This window comes from Protomyctophum bolini (genome assembly GCF_963924005.1).
Source record: "Protomyctophum bolini genome assembly, chromosome: 3".
NCBI classification, from domain to species: Eukaryota; Metazoa; Chordata; class Actinopteri; order Myctophiformes; family Myctophidae; genus Protomyctophum; species Protomyctophum bolini.
The window spans coordinates 29,961,123-29,975,207 of NC_137864.1; the positions used below are offsets into that span (position 1 = coordinate 29,961,123).

The 14,085-nt window shown below is 41.1% G+C and overlaps 1 protein-coding gene across 1 annotated transcript in view; it reads left to right on the top strand.

Annotated features, from left to right (window-relative positions):
* Positions 1 to 14,085, top strand: part of rnf24 (ring finger protein 24) — a 355,323-nt gene that overhangs the window by 276,084 nt on the left and 65,154 nt on the right. The window lies entirely within an intron of this gene.

Here is a 14,085-nt window from a genome sequence, read left to right on the forward strand (position 1 = left end):
CATCATCCGAGCGAACTGTAAACTGTTCGGAATCATCATTTCATGAACATATGAGAGATATTTTTTATAGTAAAAAATTATATATATATCACCCATTCTTGAGATAAGGGACAAAACCTTTTTCAAACTGGATTTTTTTTTTTTTTAAGATACATTCAAATCAAATAGATGTATTTGTAGACACAGGTCTCAACTACCAATCTTGAGAAGGAACAGGTTTTTCGCATAACATTTCTTTCTAAAATGGGACATTTATGCACTTAATACCTGATTCATGTCAACTCCGTCAGACACACTAAAATCCCTTTTAATTGAATTTTATCATTTCAACAATAATATAAAGTCCTCAGTTATCTTATAATGGCTTTCAGTAATCAAGTTAAGTAATACAAATCTTTTAATATTATTTTGTTCCAATATCACACTATTATGAAATATCCAATTTCTCAAAACCGTCATTTCAACCTTTATTTTCAATATTATAACATGAAAACCATGTAAAAAAAAAAAAAAATCATCATTACGTATCATTTCAGTTGGTGTTTCAATACATAAGCACAAAAGATTTGACAGCAAATTTTCTATTTCTTTGGAAATTAACAAAAACATCACGGGACGAACGTCTGACGGAGTTGACGAACATCTGACGGAGTTGACAAGTTTAACTGATTTAGGTTCTAGACCACCTAGGATCTTGATTCTGGTGACTAATCCCACATTTTCAAGGATGAGGAATACAGTGGTACTATTTAGATTTGCCCTATGAACATGGCAGCCATTTTTCAAAATGGCCGCCAACTTTCTGTTATTTCCCAATAACTCAAGTTCTACACCACCTAGGATCTTGATTCTGGTGACTAATCATACATTTTCAAGGATGTGGGATACATTGGTACTATTTAGATTTGTCCTGTGACCATGGTAGACATTTTTCAAAATGGCCGCCAACTTTCTGTTATTTCCCAATAACTCAAGTTCTACACCACCTAGGATCTTGATTCTGGTGACTAATCATACATTTTCAAGGGTGAGGAATACAGTTGTACTATTTAGATTTATCCTGTGACCATGGATGGTAGACATTTTCAAAAATGGTGGACCTGCTATTATTTTACCAATTTACTCAGGGAATATTATCAGAATAATATAAAATCTGTGAATACATTTCTTACCAAGAATTTTCTTCACCAATGTTTGTAAAGGTGTCTACTAACATATCCCACATTGGTTTCTATTTGACCACCCTAGGGGCATGTTTGACAGCTGCTGAAAGTTGGGTACCATCAACAACCAATATAAGGCTAAATGTTCTAAATTTCATTATGCTTTAAGTAGCATGTGGCATGTCAAACTAGGGGCTTTTCATGATTCTGGATCCATTCCAAGCATTAGTTTTGCACAAAAAACACTACGTTGGCTAAAAACGGCCATAGCCATCATCACAGATGTGATGAGGTCAGCACATGTCGGCACCTTTGGGCAAGTGGCTATGGCCAAACTAGGGGGTCTATGGCCAAACTAGGGGTCAAACTCCTTGGGCTAAATTCGGTGAGGTGAACAGTGAGCAGTGAACAGTGAGGGAAAGACTGAAGACAGAAGATTTGGCTTCAGGACCATCAGGCAGGATGTGCAGACACTGAAGGCATCAGTGTCTTTCTCTGTGTCCCCAGCATGTCAACCAAAGCAATCAGACTGCCGTTTGAAAGGGTCAAACCCCTCATCCTGATTGGGGAAGACCACCCCACCTAATCACACCAACCGAAGAAGTGAAGTTGGGGCCTCCAGGTGGGCCAGCAGCCATCTGCACAAGACTGGGCTGGACCCTGCAGGAAAGCAATCTCCAGCCAAGACAATGTAAGTTGACTATAACAGAGCCCCAGAACACAGAGCTCAGGAGAAGGATGGAGAAACACTGGCAGGAGGCCACCAAGATACAATGCCCCAGAGACCCAGAGTGTGCCACCACTGGCAGTAAGGAGATCAACTGCTGCAGCAAAGATGTCATGAAAGGCAAGTCTCCACCAAAAAAAACCCTGAACCTAATCGGGGTGTCAAGAGACCAAAGTTTCTCCCCCACAGTTCCCTGCAGTGGCCAGTGAAGTCAAACTGTGCATCTGTACCTGAAAGGGGCAAGTCAAAGGCCAGAAAGCCCACCTCCTTTTAATGTCCTGTCAGTAGAAACTCAACCTGCACCTGAAATAAGCCCTTACCTCTCCCAGAGAAAGTTCATCCTTGAAAATGTAATGATTAGTCGCCAGAATCAAGATCCTTGGTGGTCTAAAACTTGAGTTATTGGTAAAATAACAGCAGGTTGGTGGTCATTTTGAAAAACAATGGCTGCCATGGTCACAGGACAAATCTAAATAGTACCACTGTATTTCTCATCTTTTAAAATGTATGATTAGTCGCCAAAATCAAGATCCTAGGTGGTCTAAAACTTGAGTTATTGTAAAATAACAGCAGGTGGCGGCCATTTTGAAAAAAAAATGGCTGCTATGGTCACAGGACAAATCTAAATATTACCAATGTACCCCACATCCTTGAAAATGTATGATTAGTCACCAGAATCAAGATCCTAGGTGGTGTAGAACTTGAGTTATTGTAAAATAACAGCAGGTGGCGGCCATTTTGAAAAATGGCTGCCATGGTCACAGGGAAAGTCTAAATTGTACCACTGTATCCCTCATCCTTGAAAATGAGGTCTTCGTCACCAGAATCAAGATCCTAGGTGGTGTAGAACTTGAGTTATTGTAAAATAACATCAGGTGGCGGCTCTTTTGTAATATGGCTGCCATGGTCACCACGAGACAAATCTGTGTTGGCCCCATAGCCAAAAATGTTCCTTAAGGCATGCTCTAACTGTGTGCCAAATTAGAATACTGCCCATTATTCAAAAACAATAATTTTATTGTTTTAGGAACACTTTTGTCAACTCCGTCAGATACACGTCAACTCCGTCAGACACAAAATCTGACGGAGTTGACGTCTGACGGAGTTGACAAAATGGCATTTGTTTTCATCTTAACCCTCTTTAGTACAATGTAGCCATTTTTTTTTTGCTTAATTTTGTTAGCTAAACCTAACCCCTAAACTAAAATAATAAACATTATTTTGGAATTCTTAACAAAGATCATAATAATGTCCTGACGGAGTTGACATGTAAAAGCTGTGACCACATTGTTATCAACATTGTTTGTTTAAAATATCAAACAATTGAATGCTTGTCAGACCAGGTACTCCACTGTTGCAACAAATATAAATGGGACTTGGAAAAGGAGTCTTCAGGCTAAATCTGTCGACAATATTTTCTGATTAATTTAAGACTTTTAAAAAAACCTGACGGAGTTGACGGAGACGTGGGACGAACATTTGATATGAGATATTTAATAGAAAATATAAATTAAAATTAACTGTGTATATTATTTGCTATGTTGTTGACAATCTACTTTAATTTAGTATGTATATTTATGTGATTGTGACAGTATTAGACACTTTTTTGGCAGTTTGAAATTGTGGCCACTTGCTGGGGACAGGCTAAATACAGGCCTTTTTGGGTACAGGGCCTGCTTTTAACTAATTCAGATGGAATATGAAAACAATTATAATGAAATTAAGGGCATAATAATACACAACTGTATTACACTTAACTTTGCAAGTGCTTTTATTTTTATGAATTAATTTATTTTTTACATAAAATAAGGCTCTTATGTGTGGGACATGTTTTTTCCACTTTTGTCCCTCATCTCAAGAATGAGTGATATATATATATATATATATATATATATATATATATATATATATATGTGTGTGTGTGTGTGTGCGTGTGCGTGTGCGTGTGCGTGTGCGTGTGCGTGTGCGTGCGTGCGTGCGTGCGTGTGTGTGTGTGGACCAAAAAGGTCCAGCCGCCAAAACCACCAATTTTTCAAACAAACAAAAAACTATACCTATACCTTGGCCTAAACATCAGCAGCACAGGGAACTATACAACCAAGATGTAAAGGACCTGAGAGACTCAGACAAGGCAAGAAGGGCATTCTATGCCATCAAAAGAAATAGACATCCCAATTAAAACCTGGCTTAAAATACTGGACTCTGTGAAGTTCTACACCCACCTAAAAGAAAGTGACCTAGATGCACTCCATAACAAGGCACTCACACACAGCGAAACTCTAGAGAGATGCCCCCTCAGCCAGCTGGCCCTGGAACTCCGGGCACAAACACAAACAGAGCCACGAGATAGAAAACCCATTGGACTAAACCAAATTATAAAACAGAAAAAGGAATACTATCTGACACATTGGAAAGAAGCAACACAAAAGCAGAGTAAACTAGAATGCTATCTGGCCCTAAACAGAGAATACACAGTGGCAGAATACCTGAGCACCTTGACCGACCCAAAACAAAACAAAATCTTAACTAGGTACAGACTCAGTGAGCACAGTCTCGCGACCGAGAAAGGCCATCATAGGCAGACAAAATCAAGTGGAAACCGAGCTACACTTCCTAACCATCTGTCCATTGTACCAAGACATCAGAGACACATACTTCCCACAGATTACAACCACACACGGAGATTTTGAAAACATGACCAATGACAAAAAACTCCCATATCTGCTGGGCGAAGTACAACAATGTGCAAACACAGCAGCAGCAAGATTTGTGAGTTGCTGTGATAGGAGAAGGATATCAAATGGAACACAACCACCCTAAAGACTAATCATTGTGTATATTCCTGCACTATACTTGCATCGAGTGATCATCTTGGTACATAGAAATTGATCTATTGAAGAATCTGACCTTCAAATGTACATCATTTTTGTTTTGATTGTATTGCTGTATTATTTTATTGTACTTTCTGCTTTGGCAATGTAAACGTATGTTTTCTCATGCCAATAAAGCCCTTTGAATTGAAGTGTGTGTGTGTGTGTGTGTGTGTGTGTGTGTGTGTGCGTGCGTGCGTGCGTGCGTGCGTGCGTGCGTGCGTGCGTGCGTGTTTTCAATCATAAAACCATAATTCTCTGTGTCCTAGTCTATGTCCTATAAGCTATATAGTGTGTCTGTGTCTGTGCCTATGTACATGTGTGTACAGGGGTTTCAAGGTGCAGAGTAGGAAGCCCCACAAGATGGAGGCCTGTTTTATGCTTCTTTGAGGGGGAGGGGGGGGTGGGTTGACACTTCAACATCTGAAAGGTTACCTCTTTTCATTTGGTCTCAGGCCTTTCGATCATGAGGTCAAGAGACAATTCAGTCACATATGGTTTCACTTCTCAGATGTCATCAACTTTTTGTCTGTTCCGCATTGCAAAGTCAACAATGGCACAGTATAACTGTATGAGAGGTGAAAAGAAGGTGGATGAGACAGCAACCACAGTCACAGAAGTTTATCTCACAGGTGACGTATATTGTAACCAGGATAGTGTGTTCTCTCCACCGCCTAAAGACTTGAGAATCTCAGGCAAAAACTGAGAAGTTCTGAGACTCAGGCAGACAGATTAAGAGAGGCGCAGGCAGGCAGGCAGGCAAGCAGGCAGGCAGAGAGATGTTCCCGGAGGTCGGTTTTATTTGCAGAGTAGCCTACAGAATACAGCACAGGACAAGCATGACCGTGGATGGCTGACCACCATGGTGGCCAGCCCAACTGAACACCATCCTTACATTGAGTCAGCTATGTAGCCAGGCAAAGTTGAGCCTCAAGGGCCACTGTAGACTGGCTGCCCTGTCACTTAAAGGTCCTGCAGACTAACAAACAGGTTGCTTGGTGTTGGCTGTGGGTCCTGAGACCTGGGTCTCCTGTTTTAATTGTTTTATCTTTTCCCTACCTTTGGTGAGTAACACTGTGAATTGATGTTATTTAGATCATTGTACTAAATAAGTATTTTAATTATTTATTTTGTTACTACTACCAGGGTGAGTTCATGTGCCTGGGAGTGATGAGCTCATGTGCCAGAGGGGAGAAAGATGTGAATGAACACGTACAAACACTCAAATAGCCAACATAAAACATCATATCAAATTGTTCTTGCAATGACTTCTTTGTTTATAGTGTACTAAATGTCTGTCGTTTCCACTTCCTTAGATGTCATCACTGCTGTTTTGTTTAGACTGATTTTAGCATTTGATTTTATTATTTGAGCCATTTCGTCTGTATAATGTTTTTGTTGTTTGGTTTGTTTTAGAAATGAATTCCATTGCATCTACATTAATATATATTAATAATAAATGAATGTGCTATTGCAACATTGTTCTTAAATTTAAACTTAAATAAATCAATGATAATGATGATGATAAATTATGATAAATGGTGAATGATAAATGATGATACATGATAAATGATGAATGATAAAAGATAAATGATAAATGATAAATGAAAATGTTGATAAATGATGAATGATAAATGATGATAAATGATAAATTATGATAAATTATGATAAATTATGATAATGGTAAATGATAAATGATAAATGATAAATGATGATAAATGCTAAATGATCATAAATGATAAATGATGATGAATGATAAATGATAAATGATAAATGATGATAAATGATAAATGATAAATGATGATCAATAATGATAAATGAAAATGATGATAAATGATGAATGATTCATATATTCAGAATGGGTAAGGACTAGTGATGATAAATGATAAATGATGAATGATAAATGATAAATTAAAATGATGATAAATGATGAATGATAAATGATGATAAATGGTGATGAATGATAAATGATAAATGATGATGAATGATAAATGATGATGAATGATAAATGATAAATGATGATGAATGATAAATGATACATTATGAATGATGATAAATGATAAATGATGATAAAGGATAAATGATGATGAATGATGATAAATGATAAATGATGATAAATGATCAATTATGATAAATGCTAAATGATGATAAATGATAAATGATAAATGATCAATAATGATAAATGATAAACATCTTTAATGTTGCAATGTGCTATTGCAACATTGTTCTGAGCTAACTTAAATAAACTTTCATATGCTTGGGGGAAAACTCATGTCTCAATCTCATTAGCGAACTTGTGCATAATGGGGAACCCAATTTAGAGTTATTGTATTTCCTTGATACCATTTTTAAACATTAAGAGTAAATTCCTTGCCCACCAGGTTACATATAGGTGCATGCCTCTCGCGCTCTGCACAGCTCGAGTCTTAATATAAACAAAGTCATGTGACGTGTAAACTGCCCGTGCGTCCCAGTAGGCTATATAAGCATGTGACAGCCTACGTGCGGCATCTTTGAACTTCTCTCTACCTGACGTGAGTATCATCAGTAAGTTTATCTCCTAGAATCTGTACATCAGTTCTGTATTTGCAGGGTCTCGTGGCAGGTGCGGTCACCCGGCCCAGAAGAGGTCAACGGTGTCACAACTGCTCCATATCGCCATGAGATGGACGATTTGCGGGCTGAAATAGAGCACCTTAAAGGAGAATTCCATGCTAGAATGCTTTCTAGTGTGCCGCTTGTGATATTATTTACATTATGAAGAGAGGATATATACAAAGAAATTATAATTTTGAGCGATGGAAATAAGCGAATTAGCACAACACCCATAGCCCCATTCAATTCCCATTCAATTCAATGCAATTCATTTTAGGGCTTATGGTAGGGGAAATAGCCAATAAGGAGCTTTTGCACAAAATAACACCTGGACCTCTTTGGTGGGGACGTAACAACTACAAAGAAAGGTAAGAAAGCCTTTTAGTATATGGAATTCTCCTTTAAGGCAATGATACGGCCACCGCCTCCCCCGCCACAGACGGTGGAGCTTCAGACTCTATGTTCCATGTTCTCGGGGTGATCCCCAGCTGGATAGTGTGCAGGCTGAGGATGTATCAGAGACATCCCGCAGGAGCTCAAGAAGCACTGAGCTGGGGATCGGGCCCTACACATTGCGTGCAACGCTGCGTCCTGCCCTGGCTAAGATTGAGGTGGACGACCCGTCAGCCGCTCGCGGGGCGAGTAACCCGTTCTTCAAACAGGTTGCCGCCGCTAAAATGCCACCCATTGCTGTCCCAACTTCGCCCCACTACTTAAGTCAGCTGAAGGAGTGCTGGGCTGAGCCAGGTGCATCTGCCCACTGAAGCAAGGATGCAAGGACCCTGGCCTCCTTGTTTGGCCCGGAGACAAACGAGGCACTGCAGCGTAGGCAGCAGTCAAGGCAGGCTTCAGAGGACTGGGGTCAACGGGCCAGAGGCTCGATGGCACCACCCAGTTGACCCTCTAAGCCACGTGGCGCACGGGATCCGGGATGCCTGGGCTACCTGAATCCTCAGCCGCAGACCTGGTAACGTGACCAGGCGGTGGCAGGCGGATGGCAACATCAGCCCAGGGCGTAGACACCCCCCCCCCCCCCCCCCCCCCCCAACCTGAATTACTGGGCAGACCATGCCAGGGATGCATAGGTCGTTACAACAATGTCCCATGGTTACAGATTGCAGTTCCGCCGTCGACCCCCACCACCTTCACGGCCCGGGTCAGGGTGACTTCAGTCACAGACCCTGTGAAGGCCCAGTGTTTGTCTCAAGAGGTGGCCAAGCTCTTGGACAAAAAAGCATAACAATGGGTCACCTACGTTCACAGAACGATGGGTTCTACTCCACCTACTTTCTGAGCCCAAAGAAAGATGGGTCTCTCAGGCCTATACTAGACCTAAGAGGGTTAAATGTGTACCTCATGGTCCTACAGTTTCAGATGCTTCGCATAGTCTATACTCTACATCCTACAGGCTATAACACAGGGGGAGGGGTTCACCACAACAGACCTCACATTGGCGACGAGAATCAAGAATGCAGTACGTTTGAACGTTTAAATTGCCATAGCTTTGAAGTTGGGAGGAAGGAAAATGAAAATGAGTGAGTGATTTCACAAGCTGCTTTGACAAAACAAAACAAAACAAGGACACAAACGAGTGATATACAAAGAACGTGCATGCGTGCGTGCGCTGCATGTCTAATGCCCGCAGAACAACAACATGAATGAATCAACCTATGATGATGAAATACATTTGTTTTATTTTCTCCATCATAATTATGTTACAGAAGTATGGTGCTGACTCTGGTGCTGACTCAATGGTGTTGACTCTATGGTAATGGCTATGGTGCTGACTGGTGCTGACTCTATGGTAATGGCTATGGACTCATATTATTTTTTTAATGAGAATGTTCAGTAGTTGAATAAGATTTTCTAACTCCATATTTGCTTAGTTTAATGTCTGGAAAATGTATCGTCTCACATGAGTTTAAATGGATAACTAAAGTCCCTCTTCATCACCCGTCCAAAACATGAACATATCATCAATAAAGATCAAGTGGTGTGGTTTTCATGCCTTAGCACTTGATCTGAGTATGAGCCAATAATCACTCAACTTCCCCAGCCCAACAGGGGTCCTGCCTTCACCTCCCTTCCTGCCTAAGTGTTTTTTTCTGTCTTTGTGACAGAATAAAGTTGGTGTGTGGCCAAGATATAATCAACATGTTGGTGGTGTAGTCCACTGCATGGTTCCCAAACAGTGGGCCGACTAAAAATCCCATTTTCTGTTTCTACTTAAACAAAAATGTTGTTGTGAAGCTGCTCTGCATTTGTTTATGCATTTTGTTATAACACATTTGTATTTGTACTTTTTTCTGCTGCATGGCTTAGCACGTTTGCAGATGGGAACCTTGTCAGCTGGGACATCTGGGAATCTGGGGGTTGAATTTGTCCCATGCTAAATGCAATGACAGTTCAAGTGTCATGTTGAGATGTGCAGGTGGCTGAGGGGGGAAGTTCTATAGAATACAGTAACATTAATATGATTATGGTTCTGACATGAGATGAACCCTAGCTCCAGGCTCATTAGACCTTAGTTAAAGAAGCAAGGGACACAGCATGGAGCCGTGTTTGTCGCTTCAAGGCACATCAACATAATCAACCTCTCTTTTATTATCACTGTTATGCAATACTTTCCATCACATCTCTGTCCTTCCTTCAAGTTTGCCCTCTTGGACCAAACCATCCGGCTTGCTTCCTTAATCATGTTACTGAGTGGCACCGAAGCTGAGGTTGGCCATGTTACGTGATTGGCACGTGAATGGGCATGTGTTTGCTGCATAATTAGGGGAACAGAGGAATGCTGGCGTGGGACTGCTTGAGCAAGAGGACTCATGAGAAAGGCCTCTCTGTGTGTTGGGTCCAGTGCTGTATACAGAGACCTCACATTGTGAGCCTGGTGGCCAGCATTGGCTCTACTGCTGAATTGTCCAACGTCTCGTCTCCCACGCCACCTCCCCCTCTCACAAGGACCATAAGAGATGGGGGGAGAGAGGGGTGGGGTGTGCTTAGTTTTTCATTGACCGGGGGCAGAGGAGGGGTGATGAGATATTTGACAGTGAGTGCACAGGAACTCTGTGAGGAACGGAGAGCTGGTGCATGCAGTCAGCTGGCTGCTACTGCTGCCTTTTGTAATGGCGCCAAAGTGTTTCCCCGGCAACAACCTAACGTGCGTGAATCTTGCAAAGCAATTCACTTTGAATGTCTGAAGGCAGCGAGGAGAGGCACAAAGGACTGAACAATCCAGTGCAGTCATAAAGGGTGTTTGATTGCTGCTGTGCAACTTGACTTGGTTGTGAGAACACAGGGTAGTCCGTAAGACGATAGAGACAGAGGTGGGTCGGTGGGGGCGCTTTTGGGACAAGTTAAATCATACATCTCCTCTTCGTTAAGTGTAAACAAGAGCACCAAGTTCAACTGAGGACTGGTGGAGGCTTCTATATTACGTGACAACACTGGGTGTATCCCAGCACAGTCTGTAATAAGTTATTGTTTAGGAAAAAATAAATTGCCATGCAGCTCATGTGAGGTTGTTGTATACAATTAAACTGATAACAAGTTGGTCTATACTACTGATCGAATTTAAGGTGATCCAAGTGAATATCGACTAAATTCAGTCAAATAGCTCTGCAAAATGAGTTTTGTTGTAACAAAATATAAAGTTTCCACAAAATATACTTTGAATCAAAGATTCTTCTGCTCTCGTCTTCCTAAGGCTTTCTCAGCAACAGTCAACAAATCAGTCAAACCTTTCATTGTGTATAGCCTAATTACTGCAGTGTTGAAACAATTTCTACCATTGTCTCTATTAAAAAACAAAGCTGCTATCTACAATAGGCTACGGTATCTACAAATTCCAGGACTCAGGTGTGCGTGTGTGCGTGTGCACTATGCACTATACTGTGCAGTGTGTGCACTGCGTGCGTGGGTGCGTGTGCACTGTGCACTATGTGCAAATGCTTACAATTAATTTATCAGACGCTCTTATCCAGAGAGACTTATAAAGTGCAAGATCACTTGATCACATCAAATGGTCACATGATAAGATAAGATGTAATTAATGTCCCTGTAGCGAACAACACATACATACTACATAGTGCTACAAAGTAAATAACATACAGTACAAGGTATCGAACCTAAATATTATCAGTCTAAACATCATGCTACTGTATGTAAGTAGCATTAGTAGCATTCTGTAGACAATAAAATGCATAATGTTGTCAAAAACTAACCAACATGCATCTGCAAAAGGTTGTAGTGTAATACCGTATATATATACCTTTATTGAAAGGATAATCCCCTTGAGATGCCTCATCTCATTTTAGAGGGGTAATGCAGTCATGTTACAGTAGGCTACTAATCTCCCCATCCTTCACTGAAGTTGAAGGTTCATCAACTCCAACAGAGCACAGCTATGTTATACTGCCTTTCTCTCACAGATGAACCATTTTATTAAACACTTAGTTGACTGGGGTCCACCAGGACTCTATATTAGGTCCCTTTTTTCCACAACATCAAATGTCTTTGCCGAAATAGCAGATCGTCAAGTTCACAATGCGTTGCATATTAGTGATACATTGGGAGTTTGTAGATCTGCTATTTTGGGGTGATTGTTGGGCCCGGAATAGGGTTCATGTCGGTCGGTCGGTCAGTCAATTTACAATTTAGGCATTTAGCAGACGCTCTTAATCCAGAGCCACAGAGCGACTTACATTAAGCAAGAACAAAAAGCATGGCAATACATACATAAAAAGTTATCATGAAACATGCGTAAGCTAAGAACGTAACCATGGAATATCTATATATAATGAAACTATACTATACTATACTATACTATACTATACTATACTATACTATACTATAAAGTGCTATGACTACATAAAATGCTATTCTAGTGCTGTCTAAGTAACATGCTATAAGTCTGTCTGTCTGTCTGTCTGTTGCTGTTCTGCATGCTGTTCCATTGGATAGCCTGTCTTTTGCTCTGTCCTCTTTTGGTTTGTCCTCTATTTTGTCTATCTGCGAGCCTGTCTGCATGTGGGCCTGTTTTGGCACCATTGTGTCTTCAGGTCCTGTTTTCCTGTTGGTCTCTCTCTCTCTCTCTCTCTCTCTCTCTCTCTCTCTCTCTCTGTCTGGGTTGTGTCACTCAATCTTCATATCCTTCTTCCACTTCTCCCATTTGATGCTGTATCAGCGACAGAGCAGCTGCTTGCTTTCAGCTCTTCCTTTTTCTTTTTCAATAGACAACAAAACTATTTTCCAACAGGACCATATGGTGATTGTGTGGGGTAATTGCAGCCAGACAAAGATAAATAATATATAAATAGGCCTATCACGTTGTCCAGGAGCACTGTCTGAAAAGTTTACATTTTTTACTTCTTATTTGAAGACCTGTTGAGAATGTTTGAGTCAGCAATCTTAAGACAGACATGTTTTATTGTGACTGGTCAGCTGATAAAAAGTGTCAAGGTTTAACTATTCTCATTTCTCAACTTTTCAAAAACGCTCCGCTCAGCCAAAAAAGCGAGAGACAGCTCACTCACTGGCACATTTGAAAGGGGCGTCAACCATTTGGTCATTTCAGGTTTTAAGGTATTTATTATTATTATAATTTTAAGCATTTTCTCGCACTTATTCCTATATGGAGTTCTGTGTCAGGCATGCCTGACACATGCATGCCTGTGATGTCAGAACAGGCCAGCTCCATATATGGAGCATGGGCCCTGTCCAGAGCCCGGGCAGAGGCCTTTTGTGGCGGTTCGATCTGGACAACCGTGGGTCCGACCGACTTGACACCGGGCACTGCATTCCCTGTGTGGGTGTGGAACGCGTGTGTCGAATTAAGTACGTGGGGCTAACGGTTCTCGAGTGTGTTTCAAATTCGATTACTTATCAACAATAATAATATGCCATAAATAATATCAACAAAATGCCGCCCATGTCTGTACCAATGATCTGAACATGAGATACTGTAGACTCAATAGGCTTAATATTTTCTTGGTTTCATTACTAATGCAATTCCTGTGGTTTGAGGCAGTAGGCCTATAGCATCTTCTCTTCTAGCCTTGGAGAGATCAGATTTGTATTTGGCATTTGGCTGCTAAATGTCTGAACTCCTGTATCTAAACACAGGGTAATTTATTCTTAGACCCATCCACCCCAACTGAGTGAAGAAAGAGATTGTGTGATTGTGAGTGTTAAGTGTGAATGTGCGTGCGTGCGTGCGTGCGTGTACACATGGGGATCAATTTCAGGTTAGAAAATGTTTTGTCTTAAATGGAAATATATTTATATTTGCAGCGAAGGATACGACATAATGCATGCTAACAATATCTTTATAGATACAGAATGAGAGGAGAGAGAGAGAAAGAGGGAGAGAGAGAGGGGGGGGGGGAGAGATGGAGGGAGAGAGATGGAGAGTGTGAGATGGAGAGTTTTGCTCATCAAGTGGCTAAGAACATCCTCCAGACCCAAATTAACGACAGTATAGGTCCAGGATCGAGTCTTGCCAGTGGCACTTCTTCCAGTCCCTGATATTTTCTAAAAGGAAAACACAACAATGACTATCCCAGAGTGGCTAGAGACACAGATGACAAGGACAGAGACAGGGGGAGAGGGACACGCCTTGATTACAGCCCGAAGGAGGAAAAATGAGTAATAAAAAACGAAACGACGAAACGACTACTATGGCATCAGAATCCAGACTCTTCCTCTATAGTCATCCGGAGGTCCCGGGGCG